The sequence below is a fragment of the Neopelma chrysocephalum genome, unplaced genomic scaffold (assembly GCF_003984885.1).
Source record: "Neopelma chrysocephalum unplaced genomic scaffold, ASM398488v2 Primary Assembly neopelma1_151, whole genome shotgun sequence".
Taxonomy (NCBI): Eukaryota; Metazoa; Chordata; class Aves; order Passeriformes; family Pipridae; genus Neopelma; species Neopelma chrysocephalum.
In genome coordinates, this window is record NW_020897813.1 from 312491 (window position 1) to 334169 (window position 21679).

General features: G+C 38.9%; 1 protein-coding gene across 19 annotated transcripts in view; it reads right to left on the reverse strand.

The window, feature by feature from the left end:
- ATP2B2 (ATPase plasma membrane Ca2+ transporting 2) overlaps positions 1-21679 on the reverse strand; it is a 409505-nt gene that overhangs the window by 197375 nt on the left and 190451 nt on the right. The window contains exon 1 of one of the 19 annotated variants that reach the window (XM_027701195.1): positions 6122-6145. The exons of the other annotated variants lie outside the window; for them this stretch is intronic. The gene's annotated coding sequence lies outside the window, so the exon portion shown is untranslated. Of the gene's footprint in view, positions 1-6121; positions 6146-21679 lie in introns of those variants that run through there. 19 annotated transcript variants of the gene reach the window in all.

Genomic DNA, 21679 nt, shown 5'->3' on the forward strand with positions numbered 1-21679 from the left:
ACTGTGCTGCTTTCACTCTTTTCTCCTGTTTCTGCAACTTTGCTCTTACCTGTATGAATTCTACTTGTCAATTTAAACACCAGAAAACCACAAATTCATCATGTAAAAATGTAAAAAGTTCAGAAAGAACAGCAAGTCGGCCACATGGAAGGCATAACAACACATAATAACAGCTAAGCATGAACTGCCCTTTCAAATCAATGTTCCAAGACTTCCAGAGAACCCACTGACTCTGTGGCACAACACTCATAGAGGTCCCATCAGACCAAGAGTTGAATATGAATCACAAAAACACAGGCTCAGGCTTCCCTGAATTTCTTCTTTGAAAACTAACTTCAAATCAAACATCTCTTTTTTGGGTTCTGGTGTTTTTTTCAAATATTCTTACCAAAACTATCGGGTGATTTAGGTTGGAAAGGACCTTTGAAGGTCATATAGTCCAACTCAGTGCCGACTTCAAATGTGGAACAGCTTGCTCAGGGTCGTGCCCAGCTGAGCTTTGAATATCCCCAAGGATGGAGATTCCCACCTTGTCTGGGCCACTGTTCCCATGTTGGAACATCCTCCTGGTGAGAAAGTTATTTATATTTGACCAGAATTCCCCTTACTGCAACTCATACCTGTTACCTCAAACGCATTTGCTACGAAGCTCGGAGATAAATCAAACTTTTCCTTCTTTTATAACCCTCCACTGGATATTCAACAGATAACTGAAGAAAAGAATAAAACCACATCCACCTAAGCCATCTCTTCTCCAGACTGAAGAATCCCAGCACACTCAGCCTCTCCTACCTTTGTGGCCCTTTACTGGACTTCCTCCAGTCACCAGTGTCTGTCCTGTGCGGGGCAGACTGGTCACCACACTCCAGATGCAATTTCACAAGTTTTAAACAGAGCGAGGAAGTTAAAAAGAGTGGAGATGACAATTATTAAAGAGTTTAATGGTCACATTTTGGCTCAAGCACCTCTGAAACAGCAGTTAAGTTGCACCTGCCATTCCAGATTGCTTTCATTGCTTACACAATGCCACCCCTTATACGCTACTGTTAAGAGTAAATGAAGAGTTTGGGTGTAATTTGCCAAACTCATTGGGAATAGAACTTCATTTCCAGAATGAAAAATAAGTTTTCATATTGGCACTGTAGGGGAAAAAAAAGTTTACGTAAATTCTGCCCATTCATATTAATAAAAACTAATCCTGGAGTGTATTTTCAGAAACACATTTGAAACTCTAGGTCAAATGCTGCAAATACAGATTAACTGCATTTCTTACATATAGGATTAGCCACATAAAAGAGATTGTTTTAAAAACTTTTTTTCCTTCAATCCACAAAATATTGGAATTAAAAGTACTTGAGTCACATCAATGAAGGAGCTTGGTGCATTTACAAATCTCCATTCACAGTGCTATCAAGATAGCCTTGCTAAAAAGAATTAATTTTGATTGTCAGAGAAAAAAATAATTATTTACTAGCTTTAGCAGGTTGCATAATCCCCCAAAATACTCAAAGCAATATTAACTTCTGCTATATTGGAAGTTTTATATTATACAAGACAATGCAATACCTAAAACTGAACATGACCATTCAGGGTCAAAGTAAGACAGCAGCAGATTATTAATCGCCTCTACCCTTGTTTCATAAACACAGTTTGAAAAATGAGGCTTTGGTAAAGGCATATACAGACAAACAAAAGCAAATCAGAGCAGCATTCAAAAATTAACAATTCTACTGACTTTCTAAAGGCTGCAATTTATGCAGAAGGGTTCTGCTGGGGAAAGGTCCTACAAGGTGGGTAGGAATTGTGTGCAGTGGTGGAAAAACAAAGGACCAAATCAATTAGTACTTCAGTGGGACCAAAATATCAGTAAAGAGGGAACTTGTACATGAAGTCATTCACTGTGATGTTTAACCAAAATCAAATCAGTTCACATCTAGAAAAAGCAACAGGGAGGCAGGTGGCAGCACAGAGAACAAGTGGTGGTATCTCTTAGCGTGGGAAAGGATTTTAATTTAGCTTTTAAATGTCTCCCAGCATTATCTCATGCTCAGCAGTTGGGTAGCAGTGGTGCAACTCCAGCACCCTTGGAGATGGGGTTTGTGGAAAAGGCCCCAGTGGAGGCACTGCTGTCACACCACGTGTCAGGAAACGTAGGCAAGCAGGAAAACTGGAGAATGAAGGAGTCAGGAAAGTGTCTATAGAGAGCAGGAGATGCCCTTAAACCTTTTCCAAATGTCTGTGGCCCAAGAGAGAAGACAGAAAAAGGCTAGAATTGACACAGGCCTTCTCCACGGAATTCAGATGGAAGAAAAGCTCCTGATAATGCTCTGCAACAAGACTTTCTCCTGCCATCGTGGGTTAGAAACAAACATCCTCACTCCTGCCTCTTGGATATATTGCCAAACTTGTCAGGCACCGAGTCCTGTGCCTGTGCTGTCCAAATACGAGCAGTATTTACACCCTGCTAACCAAACACCTCTGTGCATTCAGATCAAACGGCTCTGAAGCCTAGAGCAGTGCTCTTTGAAAGGCAAATCCAATTAAGACCGGATTTGGGCAACTTAAAGTCACCCAAAGTTTCAGAAATAAAGACTGAACAGCTTTCTAAGGCACTCTCAAACAAGTTTTCTGTTACAATGCATATGAATTTTGCAGCACTTACAAATCCCATTAGCAGCAATGAGAACTGAAGGACTTAATCTACACGGTGCATTATCATTGAAGTGATCCCGATTTAATTACTAAAGAAATGGCAAACACTTTTCAGCTGATTTTCACAACTTAAATAATAGCTTAAAAATAGTTCCACGTATGCTTTTACTGGTGCACATCAGCTCCAACTTGAGCAAAATCATCTCTTCACCTTAGCTGAAAGCTCGGTCCTTTTTGATCAGCATCTGTTAAGAACTGACACTTCCCTTGATCCTAAGAGTGCACCTTCCCCACAAAAACTGTCATAATTCTTTGGGAGTTTCAGATTTTCACATGAGAGACCAGGCAGTTACAGCTTGTTCACGTTCAATTTTGTGGTTCCAGCAGTTTTCTTAACCTTGAGAAAATTTTGCATCATTATTCTAATTACAAGAAGTGGGAGTGCACGAAATCTTTCCAACAAAGAAGAGAAACTGAGCTGGCAGATGCACGAAATTTTATACTGCAAAATGACAGAAGGGGAAGTAATGGAACACTAGAACTGTCACTTACCCAGGTAAGAGTCAGCTGCTGTAAATAAAAAACTACATTCTTTTAAACCCATTCAGCTGTTGATAAATTGACACCAAGTATTGACATTGTTACAAAATAAAGCTACAGTAACTAGAATTGTTTATTTTCAAAATCAGTTGTCACTGTAACACAAAGACAAACACCACGTATGTGTTTGTGATACATTTTAAAACACCAAACCCAATAAAGGAAAGTCTCCCATGTGTCCTGACACACCTCCATACATGAAAAATGCATGTAGTTTCCTATTTAATTTACACATTGGATTACAAGGCTGAATGTGATGACTGTCTATTTAAATACCATACTGAGCCTTTTACATCTACGGGAGAGCTGCTGACCTGGGCAGCTCTGGAACCCAAGATGCAGAAATCCCAGATGCCATGAAGGCCATTTTGAGAAAAGTCAAGGAGTTTATATTTTAACAGGTTTTTGTTAAAGACCTCACATTTATTAAGGTCTCTGTGCTAGGAAAACTAGGGAGTTTTCGTTGCAATAAAATACGTAATTTACACAAGATCTTCTCAAGAATAGGAAACCTCAGTGAAATCCAGGAATGCCCTTATAGGCATTCCTATTTCAGAGGGGCAGAACTGAGGTATCAGTGACCTCTTCCACAGGAAACACCCTTGGATGTATAAACACTCAGAGATGCCTTAGCACATATTTAAAATCCAGAGTAAATTCAGGTTTTAATCCTTCCTGCATCTTTCCCTATGTTGTACTTGGCTAACCTCTTATATAATCCCAGGACTTCCTTATTTTAAAACACATTTATAATATTCTGAGTTCAAGTACAGAGATAACAAAATCGTCAAACAAATCTGAGCGCTTCTTAAACCCACTTTTTTCTTTTGACAACTGTCTGAGAACAGAGAGTGCAGAGAGCTGTTCCTCCTTTAAATTTAGCTTCAACCTCTGTGAAAATTCCTTCCAATGCTCCAAAACTTGCTGCCTGGTCTTTCCATTCAAGTGGAACGGGACAATGAACTCGATTTGGCTGACCCATTCCCATGACTTTTTGGGAGTTCTGCGGCCACAGGGAAGTTATAGAAAGGAAAAACTGAGGACAAAATTATTTTATTTTAAATCTAAAACTAGGAGGATTGTTGCATCTGTACCACTGCTTGTTCCAGCAGTGGGATTTCTGTTTGCTTGCAGCACCTCTGTATTCCACATCTTTTTCTCCCAAGAGGAAAGGCACCCAGGGTTGGTCCTACTCCGGTCAGATGTGATGCCCTCAGAGCCCACAGGAGGCTGTGGAGCTGCTCAGATTTCTGGTTGACATGGGATTTTTTTCTGAAATTAGAACATTGCCCCATTTTCAATAAAGCCTCCAAGATGCCAGGGTTGTCCCTGTTAGCAAGGGATGTCCTTGAAAATGAGGACAGCTGATAACCTTAAAGAAGGAGGGTAATTAGTCACATCCCTGCAACCTTTTCTCCTGAAGAAACAGTGATAAAAGTAAACTCCTATTAGAATATCATTAAATGCATTATTATGCAATACCAGTTATATAACCATGCTTTACCAACTCTGGGTATTTTCAGGCAGAATTCAGTTTCACAGACTTGCCCACACAGGAACATTTTAAAAACTATGGATTGTTTCTCTGCAGGGGATGAAAAAAGCTCAGGTATATTGATGAATGGCAGATTGGTTGCCAATATTTCACATGCAACTTGAATCCTTCCAAAAAAAGTCTTTTTGAGAATCTCTTTTCAGCTAATTCTTCTGAAGAAGTTATAAAATTCATTTAAGCGTTTGCAAATCCAAATATATCACCCTATCCAGACATTCAGTACCATTTGAATTTTAGGTACAACTGCACAATGAATCTATTCAAAATTCAAAGATAAGCAAAATTTGACTTCATAAAACATGAAAACTTGCATTATGTTGATGTATTTTATCAAAAATACTACTGTCATCTATTTTCCTCTCTACTTTTGATAAGAAGCAGGAATAGAGATTAATTCTATTCTCTACTAAAATATTTAGTCTGATTTCACTCGTTTAACAGGATAAGTTAGTTCAGAAATATTCTAACCTCCCAAATAAATATTTGAATATTGCGCCTAAGCTCAAGTTAAAGACAAATAAAATTCACAGCTATTATATAGGTCTGAAAGCAAGAAAAGAATGAAACAGCAGTGCATGTGAAATTCTGACAGGGCACTGAACGTATTTTTAGAAGATTATGTTTAAATAGAAAGGATGCTCATTTTCAATACAGAAATCTATACAAAGTATAAGCATTATTTTATAAAGTTCATTAGTAAGCTGCTTATTTTCTTTCCAAATATTTCCTCTAATATCAAACATTTACTGTTGTCTACGAAATTCATCCCAAAGCATTGCATTTGTAATTGACTAAAAAGTATGTTAAGTGACAATTGTTAAAGAGAGTATATAAGCAGTTGATTAATATTTCAGGTACAATATCAACACTAGGTAATAAATTCTGCAAAAACAGTAATAGTTTAGGGGGGTTTGCATATATAGCTCTATTATAATGAATCATTTCTATTACCATACTTTCCAAAATTACAATGTAGGGAACGTTTTCAAAGCAATTATCATTTGCCTTCTGGCTCTGTGAATTAATAATGGACATTCTCTCTCTCACAAACCCACAGATCTGTCTTAAAAGGAACCCAGTTTATTACTCAGTGTCCACACCGCTTGTGCACCTTCCCTCAGAACACAAAGCATCCAATAATCCTGATGCACAGCAAGGCACAGCAAGAAAGTCACCATTAAAAGCATTAATCTCCCATACCTGAAATTCTCCAACCACTGGGATTGTATTACTGAACCAGCAGATAAATTATGCAAGTGAGACCCAGCTCCCCGTTACAAGGAGGCACAAATGACCATGGTATGATGTACTCACCTAAGACTACACCTCCAGAGTGCTCTGAACGTGTGTCAGAAGAGACACACCTTTCCTCCTTCTCTCCACCCCCTCTGGATCCCTCTGTCCCTCTCCCCTTCCCAGCTGACTGCACACAACTCTCTGGGAAGAAAGGCAGGAGCAGCTCTGCACCCCTGAGTGCAGAACACACAGCACAGGGAACACACGACAAGGAGGAGGGAACATCAGTAGGTAGATGCTTTCTTTTAGTAACAAATCCTGAAAAATAAAATGGTATTTCTGACAGTTCTGCAGTTTTCCGTTCTAGGTAATTTGAACTGGCCCTGGCAGAATTCACTAGTTTGCAGCAGATGACAGCAAAGAAAGTGGATTTATTTGCCATGTCAGTTCCTATGTTCCTAATTTTTTAATGCACCGTGCCTACTCAAGAAAATAAAGCCTGGGCTTTGTGCACACCTCAGGCTATTGTGCCAGAGACAAGACAGCTCTCCACGCACAAAACAAATGTAAGCATGTGCAAAACTAAGCAAAACAAGAGCCACTGAAGTTAGAAGCACTGAAACCAGAAATAACCACTTTAAAAAACCACTCTTAGGAAATCCTACTGAAAAGACAGGAAGCTATTAGAGTTCCAACCCCTGCCTCCCATTTTCACCTATTTATTTAAGTACTGTACGTGAAACATAAGAAAGAAAAACAGCAAAGAAAGTCTTCACAGCAAACCCAGAACACCAGGAAAGTTGCCTGTTATGGAAATATTTGGGAAAATAAGAGGTAATGGACTAAATGGGATCAAGTAGAAGATGAACTCAAATCCCTGCCTCCCTCACTGAACCCCTCAACCACTAAAACATCACAAAAGAAGGGAGGCAGCAAAGTCAGTGTTCTTATTTTTCAGCTTCTCTTCAGAGGTTTGGACGCCATGTAAGCCTAGATGTTTATTTTTTTAAGACTTGCCCAAATTGAACTGAAACAGGTTTTTTCCATAATGAACACCAATACATTGATCTATTATTCTCAATTTAAAATTTGGAGGAATTGAAGGAATAGAAAAAAGGGAAAGAGAGTTCTTACTGGCTTCAGTTGGAGAAAAGGTCCACAAAAAAATAAGTGGGACAAGTAGTAGCAACACATGTTTAAAAATCCAAACCAATATTTTTATGGGAAAGAGAATCTATAGACAGATATATATACACCTACACTCCAAGTTCATATTGGTTCTGTGTCTTCTGAACATCCATCATTTAATTCCTTGTTTCTTCTCACATTAGAATGTACCTGAACAACAAAACTGCTGAGTGTACCTGCAGGAGCCAGGAGAGGTTCAGCTTTACAGAACACCCACATCACACTGTCTTAACATTAGGCACTGAACTTTCCCACAGGCAAACATTTTATCCCATCAAGAAAAGGTAGAATTGTGATTAGAAAAAGAAAATAATTATAACATTCTAATTATAAAATCCAAAAGTAAGAAGGATTTAGTGCTGCTTTTTTAGTTATCCTCGAATTATGTCAGTAAAAGGTACATTTTAATGGGGAAAATTATGTTTATCAGTGTCACACCATGAAAAAGTTGTGAAATTAAATGCTGAATCCTTTACATCTTCGTATCTGTAAAGCACAACATTTTCTCCTGCAAGCCTAATAAAGACTTGTGATACAGTCTAAATACTGTGGCATTAAAAATAAGTATTGCTGGAGTTTTACCTTAGAAGGTCAAATTCTACAAGTTTATGCATTCTTGACTGATCAGAACCTAAAGTGGTATTTCACATGTACAGACCTTCCAGGTGAAGAAACTAATGGTCCCATATTCTTAGTTTTGTGAGTGCAAAAAGAGACTCAAAAAATATTAGAGATACCTTCACCCAACTATTAAAATAAATGGTTAAAATCTAAGTAATTAAGAAATTTTGAACTATTACAGAAAGAAAACATGGCACTATGCAACTTGTTGAAAAGTACATTCAGAGCATGCAAATTATCCAAAATAAAACAAAGTTATACCTTAACACAAAGGCAGTATGTGCAACCTCCACAAAGTACTTTTCTTAAGTACTGAGAAGCAATTTGCTGTTAGTGAAATGACTCATTTCTTTAGTGAAAGTGATAAATACGCTAAAGATCTATTTGTTGCATATTTTAAAAATATGGATTTTTATTCATATTTCATGTCCAACCAAGAACTTGAACAAGAAAGCCCTGAAAATGTGGTAAGTTGCTGGGTTTTGTATCGTTATAAACTCAGAATGTTAGAGCCAGTCTGCCTTGTGAGTGGTAGAACTAAAATACACATTAAGTGCATCTTTTACTGGTGTCCTCCAAGTATTTGACACTGATTTGATTAAGCATCATAAACAGAGGTGTATCCTGGAATATACTCACAATTCTATCTCACAGCTACTCACACTCCAGCCCAGTCTCTAACTTTACTCTCTCAACCACAGCAGTTTGCTCAGCGAGTAATTCCGTGCTTCCACAAGAAACTCCCCTCACTCCAGCAACATACAGCCACACTTGCAGCTCATTTCTAACTGGTTTAACTGAAGAGCAACTCTGATTTATGAAGGATTTGCACATTTGTACAGCAGGCAAAGAAGTAGCCAATAAATATCTGAGACAATTATTCAAATGGCACCGTGACCTGCAAAAGTACAGAGTGCACCAAGCACAGCCAAAAATTCCACTGTGTCCATAACTGGGAACAATGAGTGCTTGGAGCTAATGGGAGGAAGAGCCCATCAGTGGCTGCTCCAGCCCAGGTAAGTGTCACTTCAAAGCAGACACTGTTGGCACTTTAACTTTTATACAAATAAACACTTTTTATGCAATTCCCATTTTCGAGAATATAAGTGTTCACAAGCAGCCATTCTCAACCTGAGCAGAGGAGGCTTAACTGAAGAATTAAAGGAACTTATTTATGTTACCTTTATGATACTTTCCATCCTGAATAACTCTGAAATTGTTTTATCTAAATTTACAGAGAAAAAAAAAATCAGTTGGAGTGGAGAGTGCTTAAAAGTCATAGAGGCAAAAGGAGAGAAGTTCAGTTCATAGGGTAGGAAAGGGACATTCAAAACCACTTCAAGATATTACTTTAGGAAAGTCACTTTAAAATATTACTTTAGGAAATATCAAGATATTACTTTAGGAAAGATATTCCTTTAGGAAAGGATTTACTTTGGAAAAGTCACTTTTGCCACTGCTCTGCAATTTGCTTGAAACTCAGAGTAACTGAATGTTTTTATCACATTACATTATAGAAATTGTCTTTGTTAGGCAGATGTAGACATCTTTTCCTGTACATAAATCTAATTTACTGGCCTAGATAACTCTGGGAACAGATACAACATTGTTTCTTGTCCAAGGAGCTTTTAGGAAATCTGTAACAGTAGCACCAGATTGTTATTTCTTTGACCAGTTCTACATAAAATAAGACACAAAAAATCCATACAATGTGACAAATCGTTGTATCAAGGCACAGATATAAGATTAAAGGAGAGAATGTAATTTCAAGGCATGAATAAGGAAGAATGGAGGTGATGGTATCTGGGGAGGTGTTTCCTGTTGTTTGGGGGAAGGGCACAAACACCACTTGTTTCTCAAGCCACACAAAGCTTTTGGCTTCTGAACTGGATTTTTCTCTATAGGAAATCAGAAAGCCATTTTTATCAGCATTTTAAAATCTACAATCTCATTAAAAAAATAGATAAGGACTAAATTAATGAAAAAACTAGGAAGCAATGAAATGGGAAAAGGGTAATAGAAAAAGTAGGCCACCCTTCACCTGTTTTTCCATAAATTTAGCAATGTCATTTCAAATTCAAGAATAAAACTGCTCATTTAAAAGAACTGCTAAAAGAAACTACTATTTTTAAACAAAAACTGTCTACCAGAAGTCTGAAATAAAGAAGTGGGTTTGGTTCAATCAATACAATTGTATCTGTTACAGTTTCAGGGGTGACCTTTATATCAGACCTTCCTTTTCTCATCTTCTCAGCAATTTTGCTTCACCAATCCTCTGCAAGCAGATTTGAAAAGGTGTAAGAACTATAAATTATGAAAAAAGCTATGAGGTAAGCACCCCATAAGCTGGTGACCAGATGAAAACTCACCTCCCAGCTCTGCATTCAATAACTAAGTGTCTGCTGCACCTCAGGATTTCACAGACATCTCCCCTAAAAAATATGCTCCAAAACCTGCGTGGGTAAAGGAAATTCGACCTCATCTACTGAAAGGTAAAAACAAACTCAACTCCACAGATTTTTTGTGCTGTTGCAGCAGCATTCAAGACATCCCCCTGCAGCACATTTTTCAGACATATAGATAGCAACTGAGCAGTAATATTTTATGAAGGTGTCACGTTACTGCCCCCAAAGGGAAGTGATAAGTGCAAGGCAGTCATTGTGACTCCAGATTTTAAAGATCATTGCAAAAAAACCTATAATACAGGGATGACCATCGTTATAATGCAAACTAATGTACAAGCACAGAGGTTACCAATCCTATTTCTTTATTCAGGCTGAATCTATTTGACATCATGAATGGTGCCCCCAAAGTTGGAGGTACCCACTAACTGGCCTCCTTCAGCAACAGCCTCTTCTCTGATGCTGTTTGAGGACTGACAGAAAGGCAGGAGTCAGCAATCTCCCCTTCTCCCTGTGACAGCTGGGAACTGAGCCAATACATGGGTTATCCAGAGAAATCGTGGCTGCCCCATCCCTGGAAGTGTTCAAGGCCAAACCAACTGGAGCTCAGAGCAACCCGTTCTAGTGGAAGGTGTCATTGCCTGTGGCATGAAGGTGGAATGAGATGATTTAAGATCTCTTCCAACCCAAACCATTCCATGATTCTATTCCGTGTCACAGAAAAATAGGGCATGGGGAGAAGGGGGTTTTGCCATAAACTGAGGGGAATAACCAACACAAAACAGTTTTGCTCCACTGACTTCTAGAGATTTATCAACTGGAACTCAATAAAGGCCAGGCCCCAAAATTTGACTCAACAATATCTTTCTTATATTTTATTGATCTGCACACACTGCTTTTATCTGTAAGATTGTCTAATGTCCATAACAAAGTTTGGTTTGTGTCACATGAAACATTTTCTCAAGTAACTTTATTAGTCTAAATTCATCGAAATGCATTTGTCATGACAAATCTTTTTCCAACTTAAGAACAGAATTCCTACTTGAGGAGAAAGTTTTAAAAGTAAATGTTTTCTACTTTCTAAGTCTTTGTAAAAGATTTTTTTTCAAGAGAACCAGTCTTTTTAAGTGATTCATCTGCTTTTTAAGGTAGGTAGAACAGCAGAAGCCCAAATGCAAAACCCCTTTCAACCTCAGTAAAATTATTATTTAATGACATGTTGTGTTACATCTCCTAACCAAGAGAACAGGATTTCAACATTGTATTTGTGTACTGTTGCTACTGTTCTCACAGCCCAAATTCATTCCCCACCGTGGCTTTTCCATAATTATGACAATGAAAATATACAAACTATAATAAGAACGTCCCAAATGTTCAACCAAAATGTAAACACAGCTTTAAAAATATCCTCCTCTCATTTAAGAAGGACTTCTAATCCCAGATAACAAAGCTTTCCGGAATGAGTTAAGTAGGAAGTTCCCAAAATTTCCTTGTTAAAGATGTCCCACTCAAATCCCAACTACAGGATCAGCACCACATGGACATATTGGACATCACTCTCAGGGACGTGGTGGGATTCTTGGGTGCAGGGACAGGAGCTGGGCTTTGGTGATCCTTGTGGGTCCCTCCCAGCTCACGATATTCTGTGATTCTTTAGATCCATAACATACTTGTTTACCAGGAAGCTCGAAGTGGGGCTCTATTTCCACAATCCAAACACGAGCAGGGCTCGGAAGGGCTGAGCATGGAATAACCACAGACACACAAGACACCTGACAGAAAACCTCCTGCCCCAGACCAGTGTGGATCAGGAATCAGCCTCGATTGACAGAGCAGCTGGAGCCCTGCAAGTTCCTGAAAGCTTTCAGATTCCTCACAAAGCTCTTACAGCCATGGAAGACACACGGCTCACAAAGCTGATAAGCCCTGTAATGCTGACTTGCAAACAAATGTCTCCCAAGAAACTTAAACAGCAGCTACTTACTGCCCAATTATGCAGTTTGCTCACAAAAAAAAAAGAGCCTGCATCATTTGACATCTGCTTTGGTTTGGGTATGAAGGGCCAGTTGCATTATAAAAAAAATCCTGCTGGTTTTAATGAAAAAAAAGTACAAACCCACACACAGAATAAAAAAACTAAGGCAAACTTCTTATTAAATAGTTCAGCAAAAGAGAATTTACAGCTGGTTCTAGTCCTGGGAATCACACATCTCAGTGAATGTCGTTTCTAGGAAATACGTTTCACAGTTATTTCAGTGGTGCAACTGTTCTATTTAAAATATTTATATTTAATTGCTCAGGGAGCCTAAGGGCTGCTCACCCTTTGGCAAGTGCAGCACAACACCAGCTCTCACCAGTCTCTGCATGGGAGCACTGGGACATTTTGCACTTCAGTTGCCAGGTCAGAGAGAACCACTACCACCAGTGGTGTCCCTACTATGGTCCTTTATATTTTACAGCTTGAGAGTCACTGATGCTTAATAAATTATTGTGTTTCTCTGAAATTCAGGCACATCACTAAAATCATTAAATACAATTCATCAAAACCAAAATTTTTCTCTTTTTTTATTTTTCCTCTGAGAACCAAGGGCTACAGAGATCCCCAAGATTCCAGTGCTTTCACAGACTGTTTCTCTGAATTCCTGGAGAAGCCACCCTGGAAGGATAAGAGCATCTTGCATAACCTCCATTAGGGCAAAGCACTTTCTAAAGCTAAATGTAACCTGCAGAATTCTCCTTTCAGACTACTAAAACACACACACAAAGATTTTTTCAGAAGATGATGCAGGAACACAAAAACACAGATGATTTGCACTTATCCAAATGACAAAATCTCTCAGGTTATAAAAGCAGGCAGTGCTTCATCAATTTAGGAATGTTTCACCCACATAAACAGTCATTCAAGCACTACTTTATTATGGCAACTCTGTGCCACAAACACCAAAATCCCAGAACACTTTCTCCAGAGCCACTTTGCAAACCATGGCTTGTAAACAAGAATTGAACTGAGAATGAGATAACAGACTGGGGGAAAATATTCCGCCCCAGTGACACATTAATGCAAATTAGGAGAAGGAGATATTTATTCTTCATTCCTTGTCTGCGTCTTATCTTGCATCAAACCATCCAGTGGAAGATGGAAGCCACTCCACAGCTTGAAAACTGAAATGTTATTGGTCCAGGAGAACATAAAGTGGAAATATATATATACATATATATATATATATATACTTAACACAGAATTAAAATATCAGCTCTTCTAAAGATGCAACAGCACAAGAAAAGTCACTCTTTACATTTCAGAGTGGCTTCAGGAAAAGGGACATGAATGAAGATGAGAAACTACTGTGCCTCTCTAAAAACCCAACCAATCTCTTCTGCCAGCAATTGCCACACAGCTGGAATTTGAGAACAAGCAGAGTGTGTAATAAGGTTTCAGGAAGAGCACTATGAACAAACAAGTTAATTTTCACTTCACTCAGTGGATTTCAGAAATGCTCAAGGTGACCATTTGTTGTTGAGATTTGAGATGAATATGAAAGTAACCATTGCATATTAATGACTAAAAGTTCAATATGTTAATAATAATAAAGCAGTTTATTTTGCTCCCATTTATCCCCCCAGATTAAATGTAATCCATGTTTGTATTAGTTGCATGAGCATCTTAGTAAAACCTAGAAATAGAAAAGAAAATGCTGACCACTGGGATTTTAAAATAATTTTGAGAATCTCAACAAAATCTGTTTCCAGTAGAAGGAGAAAAAACGTTAATACTCACAAACTTAACGAAAACACAGGGGAGAAATTCTCAAAAATTCCCTTCACTTTTTGTCCAGCATTTTATACTTTTGTACATCAGCAAAAATGATTTTTAGAACAGCTTAAGATGTCATAAAATTGAAGTGATACATTATAAAAAGTAGAAGCTTTACCATTACCAAGAACACTTAAGCATAGAAGATTTGTAAATATCTTTAAATTTATACATAAATTATGAGTGGGTCATTTAGATATGGAAAGCTTTTGCAAGCATCAGTGAACTGTAAAATTTTTTTTTTCTATTTAATCTTATGCACAAAAAGGATGAAAAGAAGAAGAGACAGTATAGAAGAAGAAAACCTATTTCTAAAGATATTTTCCTGTTTGAATCACAAGCTCAACATGAGAAGCAGTCCAGGCCAATTCATACAGGCCTGGTTCACTTCCACAGAGACAAACTGACCAAAATTCTCTTACAATGGCCCAAAGAAACCCTGGGAACAATTCTAATGTGCATCGGGGGGACTTTTCTTCATTGAAAGAATATTTTAGCACAGAGAAACTGATTTTAAAATGTGCTGAAAAGATCAGTTGTTTTATTCCACAGCAGAAAACCACTACTTTGCAAACTATTGAGTTTGTCTGGGGGGGGGGAAAAATCTCTATTAAAACAATGCAAAAAACCATCCTGACACGTGACTTGAGATTGAGTTACACTGGTCATGGGACAAGTTTCTGGTTCAGGTCATAGGAGTCTGAATTTCTTACTTGGGCTCTGGTCCAGCAATTTGGCTCTAACTTAGACGAAAAACAAACCCAAACTGGTGTATGTTGCACCCTCACCAAACTGGGGACAGGTTCACACACCAGTTTATGTGTTAGAACTGAAATGCACAACTGCATTGAGTTCTCTCCTCACTGACACGTGCCAATTTAACAGGGGATTGGCTTCCAGCACCCACCTCGTACCTACACTGTTTAAAAAACAGACACAGAATATTGTCATATTTGACCCTCCTTATTTTATACTAGCAGGAAGAAAAGAGATAGCAAAGATGAAACTGTCATTTCCCAGCTTAAAAGGAAAAGCCACAGGTTTGACCACCTGGAAATTGTGGTTGAAAAAACCGTTGGGTGCTCTTTGGGTGCCCTTTGGGTGCCATGTGTTTCATATCTGTGTTTTTCAAGGAAATAAAAGTAATTTTTGAGAAACTATTAGTGTGACAAACTATCCAAAGAAAGATTAAATATCAAAGTCACCACATGTCCCTCTTTGATCACACATGTGCAAACCCCGGAAATTTGGGTTGTAGGTTTGAAGTAACTCCTTACTACCATTTGTTATTGCAGCTATTTCCTCAGATTAGGAACTGTAAGAACACAGCCTTTACAATCAGCATTAGGAGCTACATTTTGCTGAGGGTAAATCACACAACATCTGGAATTATGCCTATTGTAAATTTAAAACCAGCAAACGTGCTCACCGGAATTTTTGACAAGAACAGTTGCAGGGACTTGTTCCAGGGAGAGACTTAAAGTTCCTTTGTTGCAGGTGTAAAACAGTTATTTTTATAGGGGTTTTGGCAAACATTAAAAGTTCAAATTTACAGTAAATTACAGATAAGTGACACAGAGCTTGAAATATTTCTATTTCTAGTTTTAATTTACAAAAGAAGGGCAAATTCCTCAGTCCAGCAGGAAAGTCATCCTCTTCAGGTAAAGACTAGATTCAGTATTCCAGATCCCTTTGATTCCAAGTTTGGGAGGCTGTGCAGATTTGCTTGGCTTGGGGTTTTTTTGCAGAAGAGGCACACGATTCTCCTTAAAAAATGAAATGGTTGTAAAAGAAATTCTAGTGTCCCACTTAAAAAGTTGAAAATTTGACAGCCAGCTACCCCAAAATTCCTCACAGTAGGGGAAAATGTCCCTATGGACTTTGTTGTCCCATCCCTCATCTGTATCATAAATGGGTTACAGCATTGCAATCAAATGGTCACTTAGTTATTAGAAATAAGATATTAATTCAGATTATAAAATTAATCCATTCCCTGACAACCGATGAGAAATAAGGTCACAATATTTATTTGACAAAAAGGCATCCCAGGAAGTGGTACTCTCTTGGAATACTCTTGTACTTCTCTGTCTGTTAGAGGGAAATTACTGCTGATCCTTCCCTTGGGAGCACAGACCTTCTGAGAGACCTCTTCTCACCACACTAGGGATGATCCAAACTTACTATTCTGGAGTTACTGTTCCTGAATAATAGCAATGATTTGGATTTGTTTCAGAATAAAAATGCCTGGTCTGTTTCATGCTTGGCCAGAAGTTTTCGGAAATAGCTATTTTCAATTTAGGTTTGTTCTCTGCATTAACTCGAACAATTCTGCATTTACTTTATATGGTTTTAAACATTTCCACAGTATTTCTTGTTTCTGGTTGCTTCTGCCCATTTTCTTGATGAATATCTGCAAACACAGCAGGCACAATTATCTCACTCATTGTGATCTCAGAAATGTCAAGGTCCTGTCTGTTCTTCAAGTATGATAAACATGAGGGGTTTTTTATCCTTTTTAAACATTGTAGGTACCAGTCCAGTTCTGCTTCTGTGTTTTCAAGTTGGCTTCTCTCAAACAAAAAGAACACAACCCACCACATTCTTATTCTTACTGCAGAAATTAAAATTACTTCGGGTGCTCTGGAAGAAAATGGTGCAAACACATAAGGAGAAAGTTGCACTTTTTCTTCAGAAATGACATCATTACATAAACAGGGAAATGGGAGGTCACTGAAATGGCACAAGGACTGTGTGCTGTGGTCACCTGCTTTTCACACTCAGCAAAGCACATCTCACCACCCTCTCCTGCGACATCATCCTGCCTGAAAACCTAATCCACATCTTCACACACCGGAGCCTCAGCCAGGAGGGAACAGGAGGCCTCTAACAGATGGCAGAGGTGTAATCCCCGCTCTCTCCTCAGCTAGTAGCACTTCCAGTGAGTCATGATGAACTGACAGATTTTCAGGAGTCTGAGTGTCACCTGGGGACGTGTCCCTCGGGTGTCTGAGCAAGACAACCTCCCTGATATCCAGTTTGACCCTGGGACTGACCCCAGGGGCACAGGGAGCAGGAGGAGTTGGGAATCAGCTATTTAAAGCTCATTACAATATCAATGTCAAGCTCAAAGGAGCTGCCAAGTCCACTTAATCCTTAGCGCTGAAAACATACCTTCCAAACCGAGAGCATATTTGTCTCAATGGGTACTTAAGCAAAGCCGACTGTTTTCTTCTTCCCCGCAGAAAAATCTTTGCAGTTATTGCTCAGTTAACTCGGAAACTGTTCAGCCTCTCGCAGCACCTCTTCATTTTACCCTATTTATACACCTCTTAATGGTTCCTTTACTTCCCACATCAGAATGAACTCCCAATAAACACTGCAGTAATCTGTTTACTGCATCCTGTTTATCCAGTTTAGGCTGTACTAAGCATCCGAAACGGCTTAGACGTTCTTTATGTAATAGGGCTGGGACAGCAACACTCACCGTGCCTGAGTGCACACAGCCTACAACTGGGCTGCCACAACTCACAACCCACATTGGAGCTTCATTTGCATTTTTAATTAAAAGGTTGCTACTAAAATTCCTATATGTAGGGGACACGTATATTCCCCTATTCCGTGTGTTTGCTGTTGAGGACATAATTCTTGCAGGAAGAAACATAAAACATATCTTTTATATCTACTTTTGCAACTTAAGTATAGTATCGAGTTTCAATCTTCCTTCCTAAGAAATGAAGGCAGAATAAAAGATCTTGTTTCTGGCTTGAAAAGCCATTCAGTCACCGTTGTTTATTGTTGCAAGGAAATCGTAACCATAGACACTGTAACTTCAAGGAATTGTTGCCACTACTCAGAGAGGTACATTTACTGACAGAACAAGCAAACAGATCTAATACACTTCTCTTTCACGCAATATTTTGGTACTTCACAGCATCCACAACGGTGCAGTGTGAAAACCCATCCCAATGCCTGCACCCCCTGCACTGTAACGCAGGCTGCATCCAGGTTCTAAATTAAAGGTAGTTTAGTTTTTTTTCCTGTGGATAATATTTCTATACTTCAAAGCAGCAGCATCCTCTGGCTCCAGGAAGACCCAACTGCAGTCTTTCAATATATAAAGTGGGCTTATTAAAAATACAAAGAGACTTTTTACCAAGGCCCCATAGTGACAGGACAAAGGGCAGTGGATTTAAATTGGAAGAGGGAAGGTTTGATTGGATACAAGGAAGAATTTTTTTTTTATTGTGAGGGTGGAGAGGCCCTGGCACAGGTTGCCCAGAGAAGCTGTGGCTGCCCCATCCCTGGAAGTGTCCAAGGCCAGGCTTGGAGCAACCTGGTCTATGGAAGATGTCCCTGCCTGTGGCAGGGGGTGGGATGAGGTGATCTTTAAGATCTCTTCCAACCCAAACCATTCTATGATTCTATCTCCTGTATGAACTCTGTGATGACATTTTCATACAGAAAAGAAAACAAACCAAACAAACAGAATTATAAACTAATTTTGGAAAAATCAAAGTATGTGGTCATAACTAACCCCAAACTCTTTAGAACCCAAAAGAAATAAAACACAAGTGTTAAACCACCTACTTAAACATGTTATTATACATCCATAGGTGCAGAAAAGTAACTACAGTACAAAGTTATACTATAGCTGCTACTTCTCATTCAGGAAATCCTCACTTGAGATACCTTTCAGAAGAAGAGAATCATTTAAGAAGAGAACAGAAATCACTGAGGAGAAAACACATGTAAAGACTGAAACCTCTATCAACCCTCATAAATTATGCCAGTGATTGCAAAAATATTCCACCCATAAGCTTGCAAAGGCAACAGAGAGTCTTTAGGAGGGAAAGGTCTGTAATCCCAAATCTAATCACAGTGATCTGGCAAACAGTTCTATTGCTGAATTTTTTAAAAATACTGGACTGTAAACCCTGCTTTTGATGAGCAGACAGGTCACCACTTCACTTCTTTTCACCACCTTTCCCTCTGCCAGTTTGACCTCTGTTTGCAAAAAGAAAAGTACAGAATTTAAACCCAGTCTGATGGCAGCCCAATAAAATCTGGTCTGTTTAGTCCCTTTCTCTATATAAAATCTGCATGGAGTTCACTGTATATTTTTAGCCTCCAATACAACATCGGACAACAAATCCCAAAAATTTTTAAATCCTGTTATTATTAACTTCATTACCAAAAGTCAATCGAGGATGAAATTTGAAAGTAGAAATATCTGACTTGAGGGTAAAAAGACACTGGGAAGGGAACTCAGCCAGACAGACAGAAAAATAATACATTTATTTATACATTAATACATAATACACTCCTCTTGTCAGGAGCTGAAACCTTTCAAACACACACCACAAAGTGGAATCATGAAGAAAGGGCACAAACAGAAGAACATTCCCGAGGAAATCAATAGCCAGTAGGACATCCATTTCTCACCCTATGCTGATTTTGGTACAGCTGTTGTACAAAGCAACAGCTTTGTGCATCAAAACCCAAATTGGTAGATTTGAACACAACACCTGTGCCTGAAGTTCTCCTTCACAGTCCTTAAATATGTTCAGATGACACCACTGAAGCCGCCATAGAAGAAATGTTGCTGTTTACAACCTCATTCCTTTCTCTTAAAAAAAAAAAGGCACAATGATGGTACCTGGTAGACTTAGGCCACTTTGCCAGCATGGTTAACCAAGAGCACATTTCCCTCCATTGAAGTTTCTCACACAAATCTGGGAAGTTATTCAAGGACTCCTTGCCGGTCTTTCCCACTCAGCTGCACAAAGAAGATCTGACCAACAGGACTGCAAAGACTCAGAATCAATCTAGGCCAAAAGCAAAATTCAGGAGTCAGGAATAGAAGATGGCAAATGGGAATGGGTTTGTTCTTAGGACTGGATCTCTCAAGAGAAAATTTTGGTAAACTCTGAAGCAAAAGTATGAGAATTTGATGTCTCCCTCACAGGTGCTGGAATGGCAGGAACAAAGGGATGAGACAACCAGGTAGCTCAGAAGCAGCTGTGGCTGCAGCACTGATCTCAGCAGGGATCCCTTTACTTCATATGTTGAGGGGGTGGAATTTAGGTCCTTCAAGCCCATTCATCTTCTGCACTTCTTAAGCTGCTGTCAAATGCCCATCTTTGGTCTGAGTTACCTGGTGACCTGCTGCACAGAAGTCCAGAATCAATTTTCAGAAGGGGCTGCAGTAGCCAAGCTGACACAGGGTTTGCCTTCTCCCCATGTCACTCTCACTGTTTGTTCTCTCTCCGTAATTGCTGGATCTGTGGGTGGAACACCCTTGACACGGACAGCGGGTTTGGGAGGACAGGGAGATGCTGGTGGGTCATTTTTCTGCTGCCTGGCAGCTCAATGAAGTTGCAACCTTCCATTTAGAGAGTCAGGGGAGATGTTAAGCACACAGAAAATCAGAGTCTTCATTTCAAACCAAGCTGCCCATGTCTGACCTTACTCTGACGCTGGAACCAAAGCCACCCCCAAATGAACACAGGCTGCTCTAAAAGCAGGAGACACATGGTGAGCTTTCCCATCACCAGTTCTGTGAGTCCACTGAAGCCACCACCCACTTTCCAGCCAGCCCTAAAGGCTTATTTTAAATGTTATTGTTCCCTTATTCAGCAAAAGTATTTTGAGAGGAAAATACATCAAAATAGAAAGTTGTGTGAAGAGTATTATGGTTATATACCATGCTTGATGGCAGTGCAGATCATTTATCCCTTAAGACAATTCCCCAGAACTGGGATTGTTAACAAGCTTAATTACCAACCCCATTCTTAATGCTTTTCTTTCCCATTTCCAAGTGGCATAGTTTTCACCCTGTGACTTGAAAGAGTCACACAGCCACAGAGTTTATGTCCACATGATTGGTTTTCCAGTTGGACCAATATGAAAGTTATAATTTATCATTCAGATCTGAGAAAAAAAATTCAAACCTTTAGGTCAGGCTAGGGAGAATGGTACTACACATCATTCAGGGTTTATCACTGCTATATTTGCTATTTTCAACAGATAAAATTGAAATAAGTACATTTCCCTGTACTGGTTGAGCAGTGAACTCTCTACAGGTTCACAAAAAAGAATACAACACTCAGTGACTGCACTGAGACTTGATTCAAACATTTCAGGATGGCATCTGCACCCTGACTTCAGAGCTGAACTTCCACTGAGTGAGAGATCACCACAGGCAAAACCTTCAAAAGTGGTGTTGTTGGCAGGAAAACATCATACAAGGACTGTATTGAATATTAAGTAACGTTCTCATTTAAACACGAAATCTTTTCATTTTTCATGTTATCATTTCACAAAATCACTCTTCACTTGCTGAGTAGGAGGTTTAAGCAGAACCATAACTGGCTCCAGTACAACATTGTTTAGCTCCTACCATTCAAAACCAATCACAGTCATTTAAGTGACTTCCAGTTAGATCTCACATATATTATTAAATACACAGAGTAAATTCAGTACAAAATTAGGTGAAGGCAAATCTTACGGTCAGTTATTTCTCAGAATGCTCAAGGTTAATGAAATCAAGCAGACATTTACTGAAATCATAACATTCAGGGGCTTTAGGAACTCATTACTCACAGTTGTAAT